Source organism: Odocoileus virginianus, chromosome 2, assembly GCF_023699985.2.
Source record: "Odocoileus virginianus isolate 20LAN1187 ecotype Illinois chromosome 2, Ovbor_1.2, whole genome shotgun sequence".
In the NCBI taxonomy this organism is placed as follows: domain Eukaryota; kingdom Metazoa; phylum Chordata; class Mammalia; order Artiodactyla; family Cervidae; genus Odocoileus; species Odocoileus virginianus.
Genome location: NC_069675.1, coordinates 63708088 through 63731582, shown reverse-complemented (window position 1 = coordinate 63731582; position 23495 = coordinate 63708088). Strand labels below are relative to the sequence as shown.

The 23495-nt window shown below is 42.2% G+C and overlaps 1 protein-coding gene across 4 annotated transcripts in view; it reads right to left on the bottom strand.

Moving 5' to 3' along the window:
- Positions 1-23495, bottom strand: part of ARHGAP25 (Rho GTPase activating protein 25) — an 88441-nt gene that overhangs the window by 63816 nt on the left and 1130 nt on the right. The window contains exon 2 of one of the 4 annotated variants that reach the window (XM_070480439.1): positions 14600-14729. The exons of the other annotated variants lie outside the window; for them this stretch is intronic. The gene's annotated coding sequence lies outside the window, so the exon portion shown is untranslated. The remainder of the gene's footprint in view (positions 1-14599; positions 14730-23495) is intronic. 4 annotated transcript variants of the gene reach the window in all.

The window sequence follows — 23495 nt, the reverse complement described above, 5'->3', positions numbered from 1 at the left end:
AAATTAAGTGATTTGCCTGTTTTCCCACTTAAGTAGCCCAAGTGTCTAGAATTCTCCTGGAATGCAAATATTTCATTATTAAGAAAACTACACAATGGTTTATTACAGCAATAAGTAAAAGAATTGAAAAGCCATTTGTTTTTTTAAAATATTTTGAATTTACAGTTGATAAATTAACAATATTGATTGGTATTACAAAATTAATTATCAAGAATAGAATACATTCTTAGTTGGTAAGAAAGGTCTATCTCAAACCAGAGACAGGGAGCTGAAAGGATACTCTACATTGCCTAAAATTCAACTACTGAAAATTGAAAGCATCTTTAAGAAAACTTCAAGAAAGAAGTTCTTAGGAGCAAAGCCAAGTGTTTGGTGTTTAGCTGTGTAAGGAAAAGTGATGAAGGTGAGAGTTGCAAAGAAACAGAAGATGACACAGCAGAAAATTTCTGATGCTTCTCCTGGGTCATATAATCAAGGGCTGTGGAATATGTGAACATTTCCATTGCAGTGACATTTTACAGTTCCATTAAACATTTTTTTGAGGATTGACAGAAGAAATTGCTCTAAAGTCCACGAAACATAATCCAATAGAAAAAAAAAATTAATGTCAAGGTCTCACATAGAGCTAATGATGTGGGAAATCATTGAGATTTTACTTTTTTGTGAAATAATATTCTTTACCAGCATTTCTACCCATTTCAGGCTATGCATCACAGTATTTGAGTGAGGCTTTGCAGAAGACAGAAATTCCCCTGTGACTCTGTTGCAGACATCCTACAGTTGTGTTTCCTCTTCAAAGCTGTCAAACGTTATCAGCTGTCTGAAAAAAAATGCTCAAGGGGGTTTCCCTATTATCACTCAAGGTCCTCACAAAAATGTTAGGATTTTTTCTGAAAGCATCTGCCTGATGTGTGGGCTTCCTTGACAGGCAGACACAGACCTTTCCCTTGATCGCTCTCTGTGGTTGCCCAGCCCCCCCACCGCCACCTTGATGGTCCTCCCAGCCTCTACACTACATCTCTTGTGGTCCATAGAAGATCTAGAAGAACATCACTTTTCTTACTTCCTCATTATCCATTCATTTGCTTTTAGCTGATGGCCATTGGAAGACAAATTAAACCTTGAAGCTGTAGGTGCACAAGCTGAAGAAGCAGGAAGCCCAGATGGATAAACAGGAAGCAGAAGACAGGGAACCACACATGGGTGACTTGGTGACTGGTACCATGACACGCAAGATTTGTCCCCAGTTCCAGGTCCCTCAGGTCTGGCCCATCTTACAGCATAAAAGGTAAAAAATCACTTAGGTTTGCATGAGGTTTTGTTGAAAGGGAATGATTTCATTCAACTCAAGGTATGCACTAAATAAAGATAAAATAACTGACATGTTTTATAATGAACTTCCATGGGGTTCAATCAGAAAAGAAGCAGGAAACATCTTAATGTGGAATTTTAAACATGGAAGAAAAGATTTATTCATGTGCTCAAGAATGGATTACACTTTTTTTCTCCTTCAATTCCTTAACTCCACCCTTCCCCTCTCTCCTTCACTTTTCTGGCATTTCCTTAGTTTGTATCAGCTGTGAAATGGGAGGACTTCAAATCTTACCTAAGACAGTGACAGGAAGCTGTACCCGGACTTAAAAATAGCCCCCCAAAACATCTGGTCCTTTGAATATATGGAAAGATATTTCAAAATACAGATAGACAAACATAGATGATTAATTCACTTGAACATTAAATCCCATTGACATATAGTGTGAGTTTTGTTACAAAAGGGATGGATGTATTTGCAGGGATGAGATTCCAGAATGCCATTTTTACTTGCATAATTTTGAGAAAGAGGCTTCACAATGACATTCTGGACTGTTTGGCTGTTAAAAACAGCACTGACCATTCCGATCTCCAACGCTTTCCTCTGCATGATAAAAAATACTTTGGAAAATGTGACTTCTGTGATCGTTGGGAGGAGGCCTGGAAAGGGAGGGCTGAGGTTTCAGAGTGACACAGGAAATTTGTGCTTGTAATGCTTAAGTGTGTGGGTGTGTTCACATGGGCAGTGCTGGAGAGGAAACATGAAAGAAAATGTTTGCAAACCATTGCAGGCAGGAGCTGAATGAGAGACTCAAAGAGTCTATAACATTTACAAAACATATTTGATATCCGTGGAGTATCCTGGGTCAGAGTTAGCGGAAACTACTCCTGCCACCAAAAGCACAGTCTAGAAGACTTTCTCTAGAAGAGAAAAAATTGATGGTGGCTTCTGTCAAAATTAAAGCCTTTTGCTCTTTGAAAGGCACTAAGGGAATGAAAAGCAAGCCACAGATTGGGTGGAAAATGTTTGCCAATCACATATCTGACAAAGCTAGTGTACCCAAAATACATACAGAATTCTTAAAACTCAACTATAAGTAAACAAACAAACCCATTTTTTAAATGGGTATAATACTGAACAGATAATTCATTAAGTGAAAAGATGCCAAACATCTTCAACCATTAGGAAAACAAAGTAAAACCACCACCTTTACAATATTAGAATGACTGAAATAAAATTTCAAAACAAACAGTATGGACTGGTAATGATGAGAAGCAACTGGAACTTTAAAACCTGGCTGGTGGGAGTACAAAATGGTTCAGCTACTTTGGAAAAAAATTTGGTGGTTTCTTACAAAGCTAAACACACACTTAGAATATGACCCAGCAGTCTCACTACTCAAAATTTACCCAAGATAAATGAGACAATATATTTATACCAAACCTGTAAGCACCATATTTATAGCAGGTGATTCATAACCTCCAAAAATTGGAAGCAATTCCAGTGTCTTTGAACTGACAAGTGGCTACGTCTATATGATGGAATAATATTCAGCAATTAAAAGGACACAACTATTGATAGAAGTAGGAACATGGATGGACCTCAAATACATTCTGTTGTGTAAAAGAAATTGGACTCCAGACGGGCTACATCCTGTACAATTGCATTTATACAGCATTTAGGACAAAGAAAAACTATAGGGACAGAGAACAGATGAGGGGCTGCCCAGGGTTGGCCAAGAAGGGTTGATTAAAAAGAGATGGTGCTGGACCTGTCTGTATCTTGACTGTGATGGTTATCACATGACTCTAGGCACTTTCCAAAATGCATACAACTGAAGACCAAAGTAAATATGTTTCACTAGATGTGAATTTCAAAATAATTCTTTCATCCACTCTCATTTGTTATGTTTGTTACACAGAACCACCTGACATTCTCACTTCCTCCTGACCTTCAAAAGTTTCCATAGCTAATATAAGTTCTGAATGGAAAAAAAAGTGACTCCTAGCATCCCATAGTGACTTGGGTGAGGTGAGTGACCTCAAAAAAAAAAGGGAATGTCAGAAAGACCAAAATATTAAGCCAAATCTCCCCAGATGGTAAGGGAGCAGGATCATAGGAAAGGTGGATGGTAGCCCTGCAAAGGCTGGTCCACCTCATGGCCCACCATCCCCAGCACCAAGCCTACACCCTCGGAAGAAAGTCTGACATGACCCTCACCCAGATGACTCCTTTCGGTGTCCCAGGCTAACAAGGCAACGCAGCCATGCTGTTTCCTCACCTCAACATCATTTCTTCGTTCCAGTGGTTGCAGTACAAGGGAGAGCACAATGATAGGCAAGTTGGTGGGGTGAGAGACCCCTCAAAGGAGTTCTCTGGCGGCAAGTAGTAGAAATCCCACTGGACAGTGTTTCTGAGACCTGATTTTGCAGGCCTGGTTTTGCTGCTAACTTACTGTGCTCTTATTTGAGCAGTTTACGGAATTTATTCATGTTTTATCATTGTCTTACCAGAATTTTTTTTTTTTTTTGCTGCAAAAAACAGACTCTGAATCAAGCTGGCTAACATAGATAATAGATGGATAGATAGACACATGTGTACATACATACATACATACATACACACACATACACACATACATGAACTGCCAGGAGCCATTATGGGAGGTCCCGCCCGTAACGAGGTCATGAAGAAAATACCGGGCAGGCAAGGCCGTCCGGGACCCCATCCATGACGAGGTCACGAGGAAAAAACCTGACAGGCAAGGCCGTCTAGGATAAGGGACCCTCCAGGTTGGCCTCGGCCTCTACCCCACCCTGTATCCTCCCCCCTTTCCTGCTGTTGTTCTTGTTTGCCCTGCTGCGGATTCTTGTGTTGCCTGCCGAGAGCTCTCCTGCTCCTCTTTCACTGAATGAGGACCAACTTAAAACCCTAATTAATAAATCTCCTGGACGCTGGTACCCTATGAAGGGGCCAGAGATGAAGGAAATGCTTCAATTCAAACCCTTTTGCTGGCATTCTGGCTTGTGTGATAAATATGTGCTCTCATTGCAAAAAATGCTCTTGATTGTTCTAAACATCCTAAGCACCGTACGCTAACAAAAGAAACTATTAAGCATAGGCCCCTTCAAGGGGTGAGAAAAGCTCCACAAATATGATAGCCACAAATGTGCCTAATAGAAAATAGTTTAGATAGAGATTAGCTGGAGACTTCTTGCAGGTACTTAACTTTTAGACTAAGAGCCTGTTTTGTGCCATATCTGCTGTTTCTGCAGTCCTTCGCATTTCTGTTCTGTAAAATGTAATCCTATCTAGTTCCCATAAAGATGAGCTTATTAGAAAGAAAATAGATTAATTATAAGAAAAACAGGGTTGGCTACTGAAGTTGCTTAAGTCACACCAGGTGCAAGCCATAAAATGTTAGTAGGCCTGAAGGCCAAATGATAAGAAAGACTCTTGTGAACGAAAAAGTATGTGGGTGACATCCTGATTCTGTTGAAGGTCAAGTTGCTGTAATGTTTTGAGATGACCTGTGTGTAAGCAATATGCACTTCCCCCAAAAAGATGTTGTTAAGAGTATAAAGGAGCCATGCAAAAATAAGCTTCAGATTTAGCCCCGAGCTTTGTCTCACTCTCTCTCTCATGCGCCGATGCTGTTCATCCTGAGGGTTCCCCTGGATCCTGCTGGGGCTGGACCCCGGCAATGAACCAACAGCTAGATCAATCAATCATTTTTAATGGGGGATGCTCTTACTCCTGTGAGATATTTGGCAATGTCCAGAGATATTTTGGTTGTCACAGCTTGGAGAGTTGCTATTGCCATGAGGTGGAGAAGTCCAGGGATGCTGGCAAATACCCCACAGTGTTCAGGGCAGCCCTCCCAGGAAACAGATGTCTGGACCAAAATGGGCCAGTACTGAGGTTGACAAACCCTGATATAAAGATAGACACACACATATATGTATATACATAACATATGTATGTGCATTTGTGCATAATCTTTTTAAAGATAGCATATTATTTTTAAAAACTAAGGCAATTTGGGGAAAAGACCATGACTCAGGATGATTAGAAATTAAGATATATTTTGCAAGTTTTGAGCTCTTAGAGTTCAAGGGCCTTCCTCTCAGCGCCCTACAATTTGCAGGGCTTTGTTGCAAATGCCTGTTCTCGGTGAACCTCAGGCTGAGAGAGAACAAGCTTGAGTCAGCTCTGTCCAAGGGCAGACCTGTAAAGGCTGAGTCTGTGGCCATCCATGGAGATGGGTTAGAAGCCAAGAGGGGGAGCTGGGAATCCATCCCCCAAGACGTTATTGAACGTATCTGTAAAGCGATGACAAGGCCACCTACCCGCTAGAAGCCTACCATTAAATAAATGACCGTGGTTCTCAAGTCCCTTGGAAGTAGAAGCAGTAGGTTTCTCCTTGAAATGGTATTCATAACCTTTCTTTTTTTTGCCCTTTTTCATTTTGAAGAATAGTTTGCCTTTTTTAAATGCTACTATACAACAAATGGAACCATAACTTATGTTCCCCAGTTTGCATAACTGATTCCACGAACATTTATAAGTTTTGCTTGCTTATGTCAGTCCCAAGTTTTACTCTCTTGGAGCTATCAGGACATGAAGGGTAATTTTGCACCTGAACTTAATGGTTTAAGGACGAAGTGACTGTACAGAAAGTAGTCAGCCCCCGCCCCACACAGTAAGTGGGGCCAAAATCAGTCATCTGCAGCACAAGACCACGTTATTTGGAAGCTAATGAAATGGCAGGGTGGCCTTGAATGGGCTCAGTTGCCCAAGGGAGCTCCAGACGTCTGGCTGGGCCCACAGATCCGCCCCAGCTGCAGCTGAGTGTGCTGCCCTCTGGCGGCCACAGTCCACTTCCGCTTACACATCCGTGACCGGGATGTGGTCCAGGATGCCAGGACCTGCAGGTCAGCAACAAGAAGCAGTTCCAGGAGCTTCCCAGTGAGTTGTCACCCTCAACACTGGGGGGCCAGGAACACTGTGGGGCCAGGAAAGGCTGTGAACTAGGGAATCGTGTGACATTTTCCCACCACTCAGCCTTCTCTCCTTTCACTCTCTACACAGGACACCCAGAAAATACCCTTGGACAAGACAGAGGACGGACCCATGTGCCCACTACATTGTGTTTAATTATCACACGGTTCCTTAGTGAGGGATTTTTTTTTTCTTGGGTGCTTTGAAACATAAAACAGTGGTTTTAGCCTTTGAGAACTGCACATGTAATTTTTCATACAAATTTGGGAGGGTTGTGGGCTTACCAAAGCCAATTCAGAACAGTTTGTCACCCAACTCAGCAGCTTATACCCTGTGACTTGGTCCTGACCTCTCTTGAGAACAGCTGACGCTCAGTCACTTGCATGTTCTTCCAAAATAGCTTCAGAAACCAAAAGTTCTATTTCCTTCTCTTAAAGAAATTCAGAATCGTCTCTCTGGATCAAACCATTGCTCCATACTAGTAAGGGCAGCAGAAAAAACATGCATTGATCTTATTTTTACTCACGAATTTCACTGGGGTGGAGAAAAGTTAGCAGGCCACAGGGCAGTCCCCAGATATACCACAAAAATCTCCAAGATCACCTGTTTAGGTTTCAGTCTCTGTTCTTGGCAGCAATGTTCTAAAAGTGAAGGAAGTAGACAAAGTCCTTCCTTCAAGGCACTTACAGTCTAGAAGGAGTTGGAGACCATAAAATGAAATCAAATAAATATCGTTTCTGGTACTAAGGTGCTATAAAGAAAATAGAATAAAGTAATGAGATAAAGAGAGACTGGATTCGGGGGGTATTATTATACTAGATACTGTGGGCAGGAAAGACATCTTCAAAGAGAGGATATTTGAACTGAAGCCAAATGGACGAAAGGTCATGGTAAGAGATGGGGACGGGCATGTCAGAGAGACAGTGGCAAGACAGACCTCTAGGTGGCCTTGAACTCCAAGTGTTTAAGCAACTAGAAGGTGAGTGTGGCTGAAGGGCAGTGTGAGAGAAGCAGAGAAGCAGCAGGTGGGTTGGGGAAAATGGTTGGGGTCAGATCCCATAGGCAGGTCTCATTGGTTTGAATCTCATTCTAAATATACTGGAGAAAGCATTCCACAAGTTGGGAGCAGTTATTCAATATTCTGAGAAATTAGGACTGATGTTGTAAAAATCATCTGGATAACAACTTCATTATATTAAAGCAAATAATTGAAGGGGGAAAAAAGAGAAAGAAAAACACTATTGAGACTGGCCATGGTGCAGAGTGTAAATTGTATAGGACAAGATGGGAGACAGGAAGACTAGTTAGCAAACAAATGCGGAAGACTTGGCCGGAAATGATGGTGTTTACAGTATCAGAAATAATTAAAAAAACATAATCAGATGGGGAACCCAAATAGATAATGAATCCAAAAATTTTTTTCTGATGGGTTAGATGCAGGGTGGGAGAGAAAAAGATGAGTGGAAGATGACTGTAGGTGAAAGCTTGAGCAACCTGGTGAAAAGTGGAGTCTTACTGAGATCTGGTAAACAGGGTGGGGAGGAATGGGAAGAGAGAGAATTCTGGAGTCTGTGTTGGACATACTGGGAGAGCGAAGCCTGAGAGGGATCCAAGTGGAAATGGTGAGCAGTCTGGAGCCCAGCAGGAAGACTGGGGTGAACGCAGAAAAAGGGTAGATGGAATTTAAAGCCATGGGAAGGGATGAGAGCCCCCAGCGAGGGAGGCTAGATAAACAGAAGATGAGGGGACTGAGTCCTGAGGCCTGCGCTGGCCTCACAGACACACAGCCTGCGAGGTCGTTCTGGGCCCCACATCTCTGCGCCTGCGTCAGTGCTCTACTTGAAGTGCTCTTCAAGTGCACCATCTTGAAATTATTCATGACTTGGAATGAGGGGCTCCACATTTTCACTCAGCACCAGGCCCTGAAAATGATGGAGCCAGTTCTGCCTTGAACACCTCAAAGCTAAGTGTCTGGTGGAGAAGGAGACTCCATTAAAGAAGACTCAGAAAGAGTGGCTAATGCAGTAAGGAAGGCCCCGAGTGTGGCATCTAGCCAGCCTGGAGATTATTTCAAGGTGGAAACGGCTCACTCAGTTAAATGCTGCAGGGTAGTAGAATGAGACAAGGACAGCCATGCACCCTTAGCCCAGATACCAACAATCAGTGATGCTGACAAGGACATTCTTAGTGGAGTGGTGTCCCCAGTGATTACCTTGGCTGACTGTAGATGACAAGTGGCCAGGTTTCCACCACCAACCTTGGAGAAAGTGTGGAAAGAATACAGATAGAGGCCCCCCGTCCTATAGCCCACACCCCTTCTCCTCCCAATCCCAGCTCCATTTAGCAGAGTGAGGGGCTTCACATACATGCATGTGGACACACCAGCCCAGACATCCAAGCTCTTTTCTGGGCCTCCGTGCCAACAACCATCTGCAGGACAACCACTAGAGGGAGCCAGGAAGACGGCTCTGGCCATCCTTGTAGGAATTTCACATTCCCAAGTGCTCTAGATGGCAAGCAGGGCCCAGGCTACAGGTGGGAAGATGCCTTGTCTTATGAGGAGGAACACAGAGCCAGACCTGAGCAGGACCCTATAAGATCCAAGTCTCCAAATGGGGGTCCCATGCCCAGATCTAAAGGGGAGCTCTTGAGGGGAAGATGGGGGTAGATGTGGGTAGACAGAAGCACTTGGTGGTAGGAAAACACAGTGGTTCTCAACCAGTTGCACACACTTCTCTCTAAGAAATGTAAAAGTGAGTGTGACTGTGGAAGTAGGTGTTAAAGCATTCAGAAAAGAAAAAACTGTTTTGGCAAAAAGGAAAGGAAATTTATTAGGTAGGCATAGTAGGCTTCTCTGGCTTGGTTGAACATCCACCTAACATGATTGATCACAAATTTTAAGCAAATCCAGGCAGCTCAGTGGCCTGATTTTCCCTAGCGATAATTAGATGCCCAAGGCACCAAGAAAGTCAGTTGTTGAGTTTAAACATAGTGAAGGGTTTTACCAGGTGATTATCAAGGCAAGGTGGAGGGGCAGAGGAGTTGCGGGTGTTTGTTTAACAGCTCTGCAATCCCAGAATTATCTATCTATGTTAAAGAGAATATAATGGATGATTGATGGTGGAAAAGTGGTTGAACCAATGGAATGGAAGGAATTGCTGGAGTGTGTGGCCTGGGCAGGTAAGATGTGGTGGTCACATCGCATTTCCACGTGGGAAGCCTGCAAGTGAGACTTCAGAGAGGGTACAGTGATAAAGAATGACATGGTTTATTTAGGACTATGAGCAGTTCCTTTCAAGAAATAGGTACTATCTGGAACTCACTTTTTATCTCTAAAGATACAAAGGTGACTTTGTTATAATGCTGGGTATTTCAGGCCACAGAGGAATGAGATATGGTGACAACTTTGTGATGATCACAGCCTGGTTAAATCTGGGGCTTTCTGGAGAGAAACCAGGGAAACCAAGTTTGTTGAAAATGGAGCTGTGTTGTCTGTGGGCGCCCTCTACTGGTACTTAGCAGAATAGCCATCTGGAGTTGGAGGCTTTTGCGGGGCGGAGGCGGGGCGCGCGCGTATTATAATTAACAAGTGAAAACTTGCCCCTTGTAGATACTTCGGGGCTGTGGTTCAGTTGGGGCTAGGAAACTTTAGTTACAGAACAAACCCTGCGTCAGCTTTTTAAATGTTACAATCGCACTTACGTCATTTATGACTTTCTGATTCTCTCCAATGGAAGAGCCCTGCTTTCCTGTCTCTCCAATGAGACTGAGCTACTTTAAGTGAAGATCATAATATTTCTTATCTTCTTACATCCGGAGTCTAGCACAGTGCCCAGCACATTGTAGGTGTCTGATAAATGTGTTCCTCAAAAGAGAAGGAAAACGAGCAAAATGGAACAATTTCACACAAGAAGGGGGGATTAATCTTACTTGGGCAATTTCACGAAGGCTTCCAGAGGGAGATGAGTGGTGGTCATAGTGGTGGGGAGGAAGGGGTAGAATTGAAAGAAAACCCAGAAAGTATAAGGGCAAACCCATAGGCCAGATATAGATTCCACAAAACAGGGGGTTTTGTGTCATTCTGGGAAGACGTTCCTTGCCATGACTGACAGGTGTGGCTCTTAATCCTTCAAGAGAAAGTATGAGCAAGAATTTTAAAATTTCATGAAAACAGAGGAAGTTAGCATGGCAGATTTAGGTAGCCTGAAGGAAGAATCTGGAAGGACTTTTGATCATAAGTACCAAAAAAGAAAAATCAAGGTTTAAAGATGTTTTTTCCTATTTATTTTTACCCTAAACTGTACATCCTCATCAGAAATCCAGTTCAATGAATAGAGAGACTACCAATTAGAATAATGGCAATTTTCTGTCAAAACATCTCAAACTTAGAGCATGGGGCTAGGGTGACTTTTCTGGTTTCTATACTGCATGTCTCATATTTTAAGAACCCTTTGAGTTCCAGGCCAACCGGGACAGCTGGTCACCCTAGCTGAGTGGGAGAACTCAGGATGGCTCACACAGGGAGGATGGGTGCCCAAGCTGGTCTCAGGACAGAGCCCAAAGACCCCTGGCTAAGAATGGACTGAGAGTGACAACTACGCTCTGTACCTGTGATCCTAATAACTCTGGGTTGTATGCCTGGTGAGATTCCTCATCTACCAGCAAAATGGGTTTCCAGTATCTAAATATCCAAATGCCCAGAGCAAAATGCAGAAGGACAGGGAGGGGAGAACACACTCACAAGAACCCTTCAGTTGCAACAGCAGAATTGAGGCCAAGAAAGAGACCTCATTTAGAAGATCCTGCTCTTTCCTCACATGTATCTAAAAATAGAGATGTGGAAATGAGTAGATGGCCATGTGCAGGATTCTTACAGAACTGGAAAATCTAGTCTGCTGCTACTGTAACTCACATGTAAGGGATCACAGACATTAAACATTGACCCGAGTGAGGCCCAAACAAGATGCAAGCTCACATCAGAGGCCATAGACTTGTGCCGTGGGAGATGGCAGCAGCCCTGGAGAAAACAGCTTCTCAATAATACAATAGGGGGTCTTCCAGGTGGTGTACCACCCAGAGTCACTCACTCTTTTCCCACCCAGAGTTAAGCATGAGGAATGGCTCCCATCACAACAGCATGGAGACTGAACTTTTGACAGCAGGCATCCTACAGGAAACTTACCAGAAGCTCCTCCTTATCCTTATAGGAAAATCACAACCCAGGTTCTTTACTAACTTGGGAAAGAAATGTCAATAAAAAAAGAGAGAGAGAGAGAAAAGCAAGATGAAAGAAAAAGGGAAAATGACAAAGTTATATAAACATAATGGATAAAGTTTGTATGTCTTAAAGAAGGATTGCAGATTGAAAGACTGGAGGTAAGGGAGTCAGAAACAAGACATGCCAGGTGACCAACACTGGGCAGGAAAATGGGTAAGCAGATGTTGCAAAGACCATTTGTCTAAAGAAAATAGGGAAGAACTAAAATGGACCAAGACAAACCAAAGTGGACTCTAGCATTGCTGGCTGTGGCCTTCACCAATGACTTGGCTAGAAAGAGTTGTAGGAGAATACAATACCTAGTTGATTGTGATGATGATAAGTGATATTTATGAAATACATGTCAATGTCTGCTGTTATGCTAAGGATTTTTACCAAGATCATCTCCTTTAATCACTGCAATAGCCAGATGGGTTAGCACTGTGATTATGCCCATTTTACAGATAAAGAAAGTGAGAACCAAAGTCACACGAATAGCAACGAGTGACAGTGGTATTCAAATTTAGGCAGTCTGACTCCAAGGTAACTTTCTAACTACCGTACTATACATAGTTGGCTCATGCCACTGTAGCTAGTTCAGACTTTGTTATAAATTTATTTGGTAAACTTTATAAAATTATCTGTAAATATTAAAAAATATTTTCTATAAGCATCAGAAACATAATACCATACCACTTCCTCTTTCAATTTGAAATCCCCAAACCACCAAGGAAACATACAGATGGTTCAGAAGTCATAGGCCAGAGTTCCAGCAGTAGAGTGTCACCAGCCCCATCTGGAAACAAGATCTGTGTGTACACATTTTGGGGGTGGATCAGTACAAACAAAGCTAGTGGAGGTGATGGAATTCCAGTTGAGCTATTTCAAATCCTGAAAGATGATGCTGTGAAAATGCTGCACTCAATATGTCAGCAAATTTGGAGAACGCAGCAGTGGCCACAGGACTGGAAAAGGACAGTTTTCATTCCAATCCCAAAGAAAGGCAATGCCAAAGAATGCTCAAACTACTACACAATTGCACTCATCTCACACGCTAGTAAAGTAATGCTCAAAATTCTCCAAGCCAGGCTTCAGCAATACGTGAACCATGAACTTCCAGATGTTCAAGCTGGTTTAGAAAAGGCAGAGGAACCAGAGATCAAGCTGCCAACACCCACTTGATCATCTAAAAAGCAAGAGAGTTCCAGAAAAAAACATCTATTTCTGCTTTATTGACTGTGCCAAAGCCTTTGACTGTGTGGATCACAATAAACTATGGAAAATTCTGAAAGTGATGGGAATACCAGACCACCTGACCTGCCTCTTGAGAAACCTGCATGCAAGTCAGGGAGCAACAGTTAGAACTGGATGTGGAACAACAGACTGGTTCCAAATAGGAAAAGGAGTATGTTAAGGCTGTATATTGTCACCCTGCTTATTTAACTTATATGTAGAGTACATCATGAGAAACGCTGGGCTGGATGAAGCACAAGCTGGAATCAAGATTGCCGGGAGAAATATCAATAACCTCAGGTGTGCAGATGACACCACCCTTATGGCAGAAAGTGAAGAGGAACTAAAGAACCTCTTGATGAAAGTGAAAGAGGAGAGTGAAAAAGTTGGCTTAAAGCTCAACATTCAGAAAACTAAGATCATGGCATCCGGTCCCATCACTTCATGGCAAATAGATGGGGAAACAGTAGAAATAGTGGCTGACTTTATTTTTCTGGGCTCCAAAATCACTGCGGGTGGTGATTGCAGCCATGAAATTAAAAGACACTTACTCCTTGGAAGGCAAGTTACGACCAACCTAGACAGCATATTAAAAAGCAGAGACATTATTTTGCCAGCAAAGGTCCATCTAGTCAAGGCTAAGGTTTTTCCAGTGGTCATGTATGGATATGAGAGTTGGACTATAAAGGAAGCTGAATGCTGAAGAATTGAAGCTTTTGAACTGTGGTGTTGGAGAAGACTGTTGAGAGTCCCTTGGACTGCAAGGAGATCCAACCAGTCCATCCTAAAGGAGATCAGTCCTGGGTGTTCATTGGAAGGACTGATGTTGAAGCTGAACTCCAATACTTTGGCCACCTGATGCAAACAGCTGACTCATTTGAAAAGACCTTGAGGCTGGGAAAGATTGAGGGCAGGAGGAGAGGGGACAACAGAGGATGAGATGGTTGGATGGCATCACTGACTCGATGGACATGAGTTTGGGTGGGCTCCGGGAGTTGGTGATGGACAGGGAGGCCTGGCATGCTGTGGTTCATGGGGCACAAAGAGTCGGACATGACTAAGTGACTGAACTGACCTGAGTAACACAGGGAGTAAGTGAACCAGCTATCACTAGGCATGATATTGAGAATGCTCCTTAAAAGGGTCTAGAATGTAAAGGTGAGCAAATAAGTGTTACATGAATGAATGAAATTAAAATGTTTGGTCTTAGTGTACTGAACACACCATGATTTGATATAAGTAATGAAAAAATATGAGTAATCATAGAAGTGTGCTTTCATTTGTGAACTAAAAAAATTGATTCTCAGCACCAATATTCTCTGAACACTGGTTTTAGAAAAATTACAATATCCAGTTGCCACTGATAAGTAGGAAATCTACTCCCAGGATACCAGAGGAGGTATATATTGATAGACTGCATATACTTTTACTCTCTCCTTAAAAGACTTCACTGGTTTTTCATACTCAAATAGAAAACTCATTTGCAATGAACACATACATTTGTACCAAAGACAAAGGGAAATATGTGTGCTAGCTGCATGGGTGAAAGTTGTGATGGAGCTTCAATTTAACTCTGAGCTTCCTGGCAGCCAAGATAAAAAGAGAAATACAGTAAGTTTCACAACTGTCTTGACAGAAAGGAGGAAGTATGCCAATCCCTCAAAGGAGACAAAGTACAGCACTGAATTTTCAGCGAATTTTCTCACCTAGAATTACATCTAAGAGTCACCTGCCGTGTTCATTTCTTGTTCTCATTGTTACAAAATAATCAGGAGCAGATTTCAAGAACTCGTTACCTGTGGTGGTGATTGAAACTGATGGTGTGACAGTAAAGCACAGCTCAGTGAACGCGACTCACCGAGGATGCCAAGGGAAGGCAGCCCCAGTACAGCTTCTCATTTGATCTGAGGTTAGAAATGAGGTTATCTATAAAGAAAGGAAACAGGTGTTTGCTAAACATGTACTGTGTTATATGCATGAAATTTCTTCCTCTCAATATATGTAATATTAATTCTGTTTAATAATGAAGTGAATGTTTCTGCAAATCAGAAAAGGCATCCCAAGCTCATGCAGTCTCTCCAGTACCACACACACCCTCTTGTTTTCCTACACTCCTATCAAGAAAAACCAATGGGCAATTCATTGGGCAAGAAAACCAATGGGCGAGTCAAAGCCACTTTTTACAGTCAATTCAAGTTAATTCTCTCCAGGGAGGGCCTAGAGCACTGGTGTTGCACATTACTGATTAAGGAGAAATGTCTTTGTTTAAAAACCAAGTGATCAGTTAGTAGGGTTGACTCATACGTTGCATGTTCAGGAGCCTTCAGTGAGTTCACCACAAAGGAAGTCCACAGTTTCTAGAGTTGTGAGTGTCTCTGTTTAAATGGGCTGGGAAAGGATTGCTATATTCTCCTTCCAGTGATTCGCAGGCTCAGGAGCTCCCAGGGGATAAGACATTTATGCTATGACTAAAACATGATAGAGTTTCAATTTAGCTCTGAGCTTCCTGGCATCCAAGACAAAAAAGACACACAGTTAGTTTCATAACTGTCTTTACAGAAAGGAGGAAGCATGTCAGTCTGTCAAATGAGATCAAGCGAGGGCTAAAACATGAGCAGGAATCGGGTGGTGGTTAAGGGAGCCCCAAGGAGACAGGGTTCCACACAGATGAGAAAGGGCAGGAACTGCAGAAGATGTGACCGGAGTCTAGAGTGTATCTGTGTCTGCTTGGGGAAGCAGGTGCTGCAAGAGACAAGTGGGCAGGTGTAATCCCTCCACAGGGAGGAGCTACTCAAAATTATACAGCTTTTTTCTTCTCTGAAAGAGCAGAGACCATGTACAGGAAATCAGTGTGAGAAGGATGGCAAGTCTGGGACTCACTGAGGAACACATGCATCTGTATATTAAAGAAAAGGGATGGCAGTGATGGGGAGAGAGGTGGTGGGACCAGAATGCAGATTCCTAGGCTCCCTCCTGTGGCTCCCATGACTGCTCTCATCACAGGACTTGTCTTGATGTCCTGTGATTGTTTGTCCTGTACCCCACTAGCCTGTAAGCCTTGAAAAGGCAGAGAGCAGGACTGACTGCCTTTATGTTTGTTTGCCAGACCTATGGGTATCATTTTTTTGTAACATGATTTTGATTTTCTAGAACATTTTCAAAGGAATAAATCAAGTTTTCAAGGAGAAAAATGGTGATGAGTAAAGTATCCAGAAATGTAAAGTATCTTCTCCCTTTGTAACTTCTGCATCTCGGTTCCTGTCTGGGGATTATACAGAATTTACATACCGCGCTCTTGCTAGAATCCCTCCCCCTGGCCTGTGCCCCACGCTGGCTCTCCCGGCGGTATTTCTCTGAGTCTCTCGGAGTGCCCTTTGGTGTCAGCTCCTGTGACCACAGCTGGGGCTTCATAAAAGCTCCTTATACACTCCCTTCTCATATCCAGTTAATCAACAACAGAGCTGCCTCATGAGAGGTTACACTTTTTTTTCTTTCAAGCTGTCTTGTGTGTGGTGGGACCATTATCACCAACTTAGTCTTCTTAATCAGTCACAGGATCTTTCTAACTGCCATATAAGGAGTGTCCTTTTCTCAAAGGACCTTGCTCCAGCTCTGAAGGGAAGGGGCAGAGTTTCCCTAGTTCTCCCATAAGATGCTCTCTGCCAATGCTTTATAAACAGAGAGCCGGAGACGACAGCTTGACCATGCCTGGAAGGTACTTACGTCTGTGTACACTGTGCCTAGATGTATGTCTAGGCACGTCTCACCCTGGACACATTTTTGGAAGTTCATGTACCAAGAGCAACTGAGCTCACCTCTGCCAATCCACACGCACTTGACTCCAATCTAACAAAAGTGCAGAAGCTAAGTCAGAATCTAAGGCAGCCTTGCCTTTTGTCTGCTGGGAGGACTTTATCCGTAAGTGAGCAGAAAACAAGATTTTGACTTCCCATCATTATTCAAGTTGGTCTTCACTCTCCTGCTGTTTAGGATGACGTCAGTCCCCATTCCCCAAGTGGTCAGGAGGCTCTCAACCTCGGTAGCAAGAGGCATGTATTTAATTTGTATCTAAAGGTAAGTCAGTTACTACATAGGGAGAGACATTTTTACTGGAACAAGGAACAGAGACAGGGGTGGGTCCTGAGAGGAATGCCCCTGTGTCATGGACTGAGGAATCAACACTCCTCCTTTGGACTCAGCCTGCATGTGTGGGAGCCCCTTATGCCTCAGGGACCAGGAGCTGCTTGGGGTGTGCAAAGTCAGCCACAGCATATAGCCCCATACATTTGGGCCAGACCTCAGGCTGGTCTGGATGAGCACTTTGGAAGTTTGGCAGTGAATTATAAAGAAAGCCTTCACCAGAGCCAAATGCCACAAACGTAGACCAGTCACCACAGGCTACACGATCTTGGTTGTTCCAACCTGGGGAGCTCAACCAGGCTGGCCTGGTCACAGAAGGACCACTTAGCTCCAAGAAAACCCTGTATCCCAAGGCTAGAGGCCCAGAAAGTCTGCAGATGGCCATGTATAAGTTCTGGCTGGTTTCAACCTCTGCAGCTGGAGGAGGGCTTTACTGCTGGCTCTAAATCACCAAAGAGCATGTGCCGCCTGCCAGACCTCATGTCAACCCGCCTGGCCAAGCACTGAAATTTGTTTTGGTGGTTCAGTGGTTAAGAATCTGCCTGCTAATGCAGAAGCACCAGGAGACATGGGTTCGATCCCTGGGTGGTGAAGATCCTCTGGAGAAGAAAACAGCAACCTACTCTAGCATTCTTGACTGAGAAATCCCATGGACAGAGGGGCCTGAAGGCCTATATTCCATGGGGTTGCAAAGAGTCAGACACAACTGAGCACGCACACGTTCTTAATGATGTAGTTATTTATAACATTTGTTCACTACGGAAAGTCTGGCAAGTACCTATAACGTAATAATACATATATGTGTGGGTATACCTCACCCATAAATCCTTCACCCATAATTAGCTACTGTGGTTGACCTTTGAACAACATGGGTTTGAACTTGGCATGTCCAATTATAGGTGATTTTCTTTTTTTTGTAAATATAGTTTCTGTGTTTTCACTTTACAGATCTTTAAATAAACTAAGTGTAGCAAAAAGTTTGTGTCCAATTGGAGATTCTTTTCCTATTTCAATATCCTGCCTCCTTGGGTGAGTCATTTATCAATTCCTTTGCTCTGGAGGCAAAGATAACAGTACCCAGATTTCCAACCGCATGGAATGGGGAGGGAGGGTCCTGTGCGCCTAACCCCCTCCTTATTCGAGGGTCAACTGTATAAACAAATTGTATACCTCCTTCCGGGTTTTTGAGGGTTTATTTACACCTTTCTTTCTTTGTTCATTTTATACACATTAATAAAATACCCTCTTATCTGCCTACCAATTGAGATTAGTTAGGTATCTTCGTTGTTGTTGCGTCGCTAAGTCATGTCTTACTCCACGCCAGGCTCCTCTGTCCATGTGATTACCCAGGCAGGAATAGTGGAATGGGTTGCCATTTCCTACTCCAGGGATTCTTCTCACCCAGGGATCAAACTCATATCTCCTACATCAGCAAGCGGGTTCTTTTTTTTAAAAATTTATTTGTTCATTTATTTATTTATTTATTTATTTTATTAGTTGGAGGCTAATTACTTTACAATATGTAGTGGTTTTTGTCATACATTGACATGAATTTGCCATGGAGTTACATGTATTCCCCATCCCGGTCCCCCCTCCCACCTCCCTCTCTACCCGATCCCTCTGGGTCTTCCCAGTGCACCAGGTCCAAGCACTTGTCTCATGCATCCAACCTGGGCTGGTGATCTGTTTCACCCTAGATAATATACATGTTTCAAGCGGGTTCTTTACCAGTGAGCCATCTAGGTACCTTTGGAGTTTCCAAATGCATTTCCCGTTCTTTTCCCTCCAGATGTAACAACCACCCAGAACTTTATGTTAATTGGTTTCTCTATTTCCCTTATAGTTTTGCCGTATACTTACATAGACGTACATAGTTTTTAAGTTTCTTATAAATGAATCCCCATTCTGATTTTGTGACTTCCCTTTTTTAATATTAAGTTTTTGCCATTCAGTCCCATTGAAATACATCAGTTAGTTTTTTGCTCTTGGATAGTATTACATTTTATAAATTTATTATAAATTTATTTACATTTTATAAAGTTACTGAAATTTATTTTTCTTTTATTGATGGGCACTTTGGTTGTTTCCCGTCCCTTGTTATTTCAGAAACACCACTGTGGAACTGCTATACGTCTCTTCTTATTCATCCACACAATATTTTCTCCAGGGGGCCCTCTCCAGAGGGAAATGACTGCTTCATAGAGTTTTCACTAAATTTCATCAATTTCATCAACTAAGTTTTCATCAATTTCACTAAACTGAATGTCAAATTGTTTTCCAAAGTTGTTATTAGTGTCTGACAGTCCATATCACTCCCCGTCCTCAACAACACTTGGTATTGTCAGACTTTTTACTTTTAACCGTTTTGGTGGGTGAGATTAGGTATATCATTGTACTTTTACATTTCCTAATTACTGTGATTAACCATTTTTCTATGTATTTATTGGAATCATTATTCCTATTCTGTAAAATGCCTATTCATGTTGTTTGTTCATTTTTTAAAACATTTTTATGGTTTCTTGGACTTACTTATATATTCAGTTTTCTCTGTCTCTGTGAATCTATCTGTCTATGCATCTATCTAGCTAAAACTATACTTTCAAATCTAACTTCTTTAAACAAGAATAATAACCTACACTGGAAATTGATCTACTTCCAGGGTCTTAAGTAACAAATATTTTTATTCTCCTTATGCTAATTTTCTAAAGGACAAAACTAGATTCCATATCAGAAAAATAATGATTTATCAAGTGGGGGAAAAAACCCTCCTATACTGTCATTATTCACTTTACTACTTGGGAGATTAAAACAATGCATGCTTGTTTCTGAATAAGTTTTTCTCAATATTAAATTTCAGCAAGAAAAAAAAGTTGAGTGGACTTCCGTCTCAGTCCAGTGGTTAAGATTCTGCACTCCCACTGAAGGGGCTTCAGTTTTGATCCCTAGGTGAAGGGACTAAGATCCCACATACTACCACAGTCAAAATATAAATAAAAATAAATTTGTTTTAAAAGTATAGCTCATTCACTTTGGCGTACAATAGAAGCTAACACAGCATTGTAAAGCAACTATATTCCAATAAAAATTTTAAAAATATGTGTCCACACACAAAAGAAAGTTGAAAACACTACCCCTCCATAGTCACTTCTTTTAAAAAATGTATCTCAGAGTCATTTGCTCTCTAGGGCCCATTCTCCCCTAGCTCGGCTTAGGGTACCTGAGAACAAAGTAAGATGTGCCTGCAACTGGATGGATACAATGTAGTCCTGAAATTCACCCAGTCATCTTCTAACTAAGCACTCTCCAGCCGCAGGGCAGAAGGGGCTTTCCCTCAATGGTCAATACCTTCTCAATAGAGCACCTGCATTCCATCCACTGGATGTGCCAGACCCTTGGACAGAGTGCAAGAAAGGATACTGCATTCTAAAACCACCCTTCAGGGCTTACAATTCTGTTAGACAAATAAGTGATAGAACATATTTGCAAAGAATAAGACAAAACACTGCAAGAAAGCAATGGAAAGCTGTCGCAATTTTAAGTATTGTACTAAAACTGAAGATGACAAAGGATCAAAGGAAGAAATGTGTGCTTTTGGCTCCATCTCAAGTCGTTGGCTCAGCATTTCCCTTACCTCCAACCTCTGTTCCCTCCCAAGACCAATAGATCAGATTCAGGGTGGCCTGGGTCAGGTTCTCCCATACATCCAGACCCATGGTGTGATCTTTCGTCCACCTCCCATTCACTGGGCTCTCCTCAGTTTCTGAGATGGAAGTACAGAGTCGCCCCCCACACTGGAGATTTTCACTTTCATTCAAGCCTTGGCTCAGCACTCACAAGATAAGATTTAGGGGAACCAAAAGTGCCACTCAGCAAAAAGATATTGGGCCCTTTCCCAGGCCACATCATTGTCTTGCTATTTCCCTAAACAAGTGCTGAACCTGGTGTCCGTCTAGGGTACTGTCCATCCTCTGAAGTTATAACTTACTAAGAGCCTCTTGAAAGTTGCCCTTGACAATGAATCATGAAGTGGTAGCTGAATTCCAGATCCAAGTGATCTGAAAACCATACCTTCTTGATGATAATCCGCTTCAGTGGTTTTCAACTAGGAGAGAGATCTCTTCCCAAGACATCTAGTAATGTCTGGAGATATGTATGGTTGTCACACTAGTGGTGGTAGGGGAGTGCTACCACCATCTACTGGATAGAGGCCGAGGATGCTACTAATATCCTAGAATGCAGGGGTCTCCAAACCCCAGGCCATGGACCAGTACTGGTCATCATACTGGACAGCATACCAGTCCCCAACCCCCAGGCTTAACCAGTCACTTAAGAACCCAGTCACACAGCAGGAGGTGAGCGAGTGAGGGAAGCTTCATCTGTGTTTATAGCTGCTCCCCATTGCTCACATTACCACATTATCACAGTGTAATAATAATAGACATAAAAGGGACAAAAAATGTAACATACTTGAATCATCCCAAAGCCATCTCCCACTCAGCCCATGGAAAAACTGTCTCCCATGTAACCAGTCCCTGGTGCCAGAAAGGTTGAGGACCATTGCTACAATGCAGAGGATAACCCCCATCACAAGAATCAACCAGCACAAAAATTTGTAGTGTCCAGCTTGAGAAACTGATCTACTCCTGACTAGCCCAGGCTGGAGAAACTACAGGTTATTGACACCCTGACACGACTCTTTGGTTATTCTTAAGCCAGTTCCTACAGTCACACCTGGACCCAGGATGCTGGAGAGGGAACTAGAAGTCCCATGGCTGAGTCAGTGGCTCTCCTCCCTCCGAGGGCTCAGCTTGTGATTTGAATTCTCACCAATGTGATACTCATGAAAAGTATTCTGGCTGCAGTCCAATCCTTGGGGTGACAGACTTGTAAACGGCATAGATAATGACAAGAGCTCCTTTGCATTTCGTTTTGTGATTAAGATTTTTTTCACTATTACTGTTGTTTAGTTGCTAAGTCATGTCCAACTCTTTTGCAACCCCATGGACTATAACCCACCAGGTTCCTCCGTCCATGGGATTTCCCAGGCAAGGATTCTGGAGTGGGTTGCCTTTTTCTTCTCCAGATGATCTTCCTGACCCAGGGATTGAACCCTCATCTCTTGTTTGGCAGGTGGATTCTTTACCACTGATCCAACAGGGAAGCCTGATATTTTCATTAAATAGTACTAAACAATATCATTTGCTTGTACTCAATCGTTCATTCAGTCAACAAATATTTTTGACCAAGCACCATGCTGTATAAGATGAATGGCGATCTCCCAAGTCCACTGACTCAGACCATAGCACCTACAGCAGGACTTCTTGATGAGGTGAGATGGAGGGCTGGGGGCTTATTAAATTGCAGCTGCTTGGGTCTCCCTTCAGAGATTCTGATTTTACAAGTCAGGATGATGCTCAGGAATCTGTATTTTTACCTAGCACTTGTGGTGACTTCTGACACAGGCTAACTAGGGGACTGTGGTTTAAGAAACATTGGTTGATATCACATGAAGTCTACCCAACCTAATCCCAAGTCTGAGATTATGTAGACCTGCACTCTAATGTGATACAATCCTATATCCCTGGAAAAAAACCCCTTAATTATTTAATCAATTAATCATTTAACCATTAAATGTCTCATTTCCCATTTTTCAAACCGAAGGAGAATAAGACTGAAACACAGATGAGGAGAGGGTAGAATGACCCCAAATAAATAGAAGCAAGACACTTTCAAAGGAACAGAACCATAGAAGTTTTACTTCTAAAAGCAAATTTTTATGGCATACAATAGACTGAGCATTAGCCAAGTACCTTGCTATCAACAGTGGTTAGGAGAAAAATCTCTGATTATATAAAATCTCTCCTTATTCTCTGAACCAACCTGCAATAATTCCCAGCTTGATTAGAGACCACTAATCCTCTCTGGTTACCAAGATAAATGGCTTCTCTGATTACTCTCAATTTTTTTTCAAATCTTTTCTTAGACCTGTATCATTAACACTCAGATATGTGACTTTTTGCAACAAATCCTTTGTTTCAGTAGTACATTAACCATCATTAGAAGTCCAAGTTAGACCTGTTCCAAACTGAACATTTCTGAGTCATTAGAAACACCTTAACACTTGTCCATGTCTAGTATCAAGGACATTATCTCACTATACATGTATAGGGGTAAAACACAAGAAATCATTTCCAACCCAATTGCTCTATTGTACATTACTGTGATCAGTTTAATTATAGAACTAACCCATATAAAGAAACTGATGATAACAATTATGGAACAGATTAAAATCAAAGGACCACATGGTGGACCTGGAGATAATCATACTAAGTAAAGTAAGCCAAAGGAAGACAAATATCACATGATATTGGTTCTATGTGGAATCTTAAAAAAATGATATAAATGTATACTCAGTATTTTATTACAACCTATAGTGGAAGATGATGCAAAAAAAAGAATATATATATATATATATATATATATATATATATATACAAACACACAACCGAATCATTTTGCTGTATACCTGAAACTAACACATTATAAATCAAC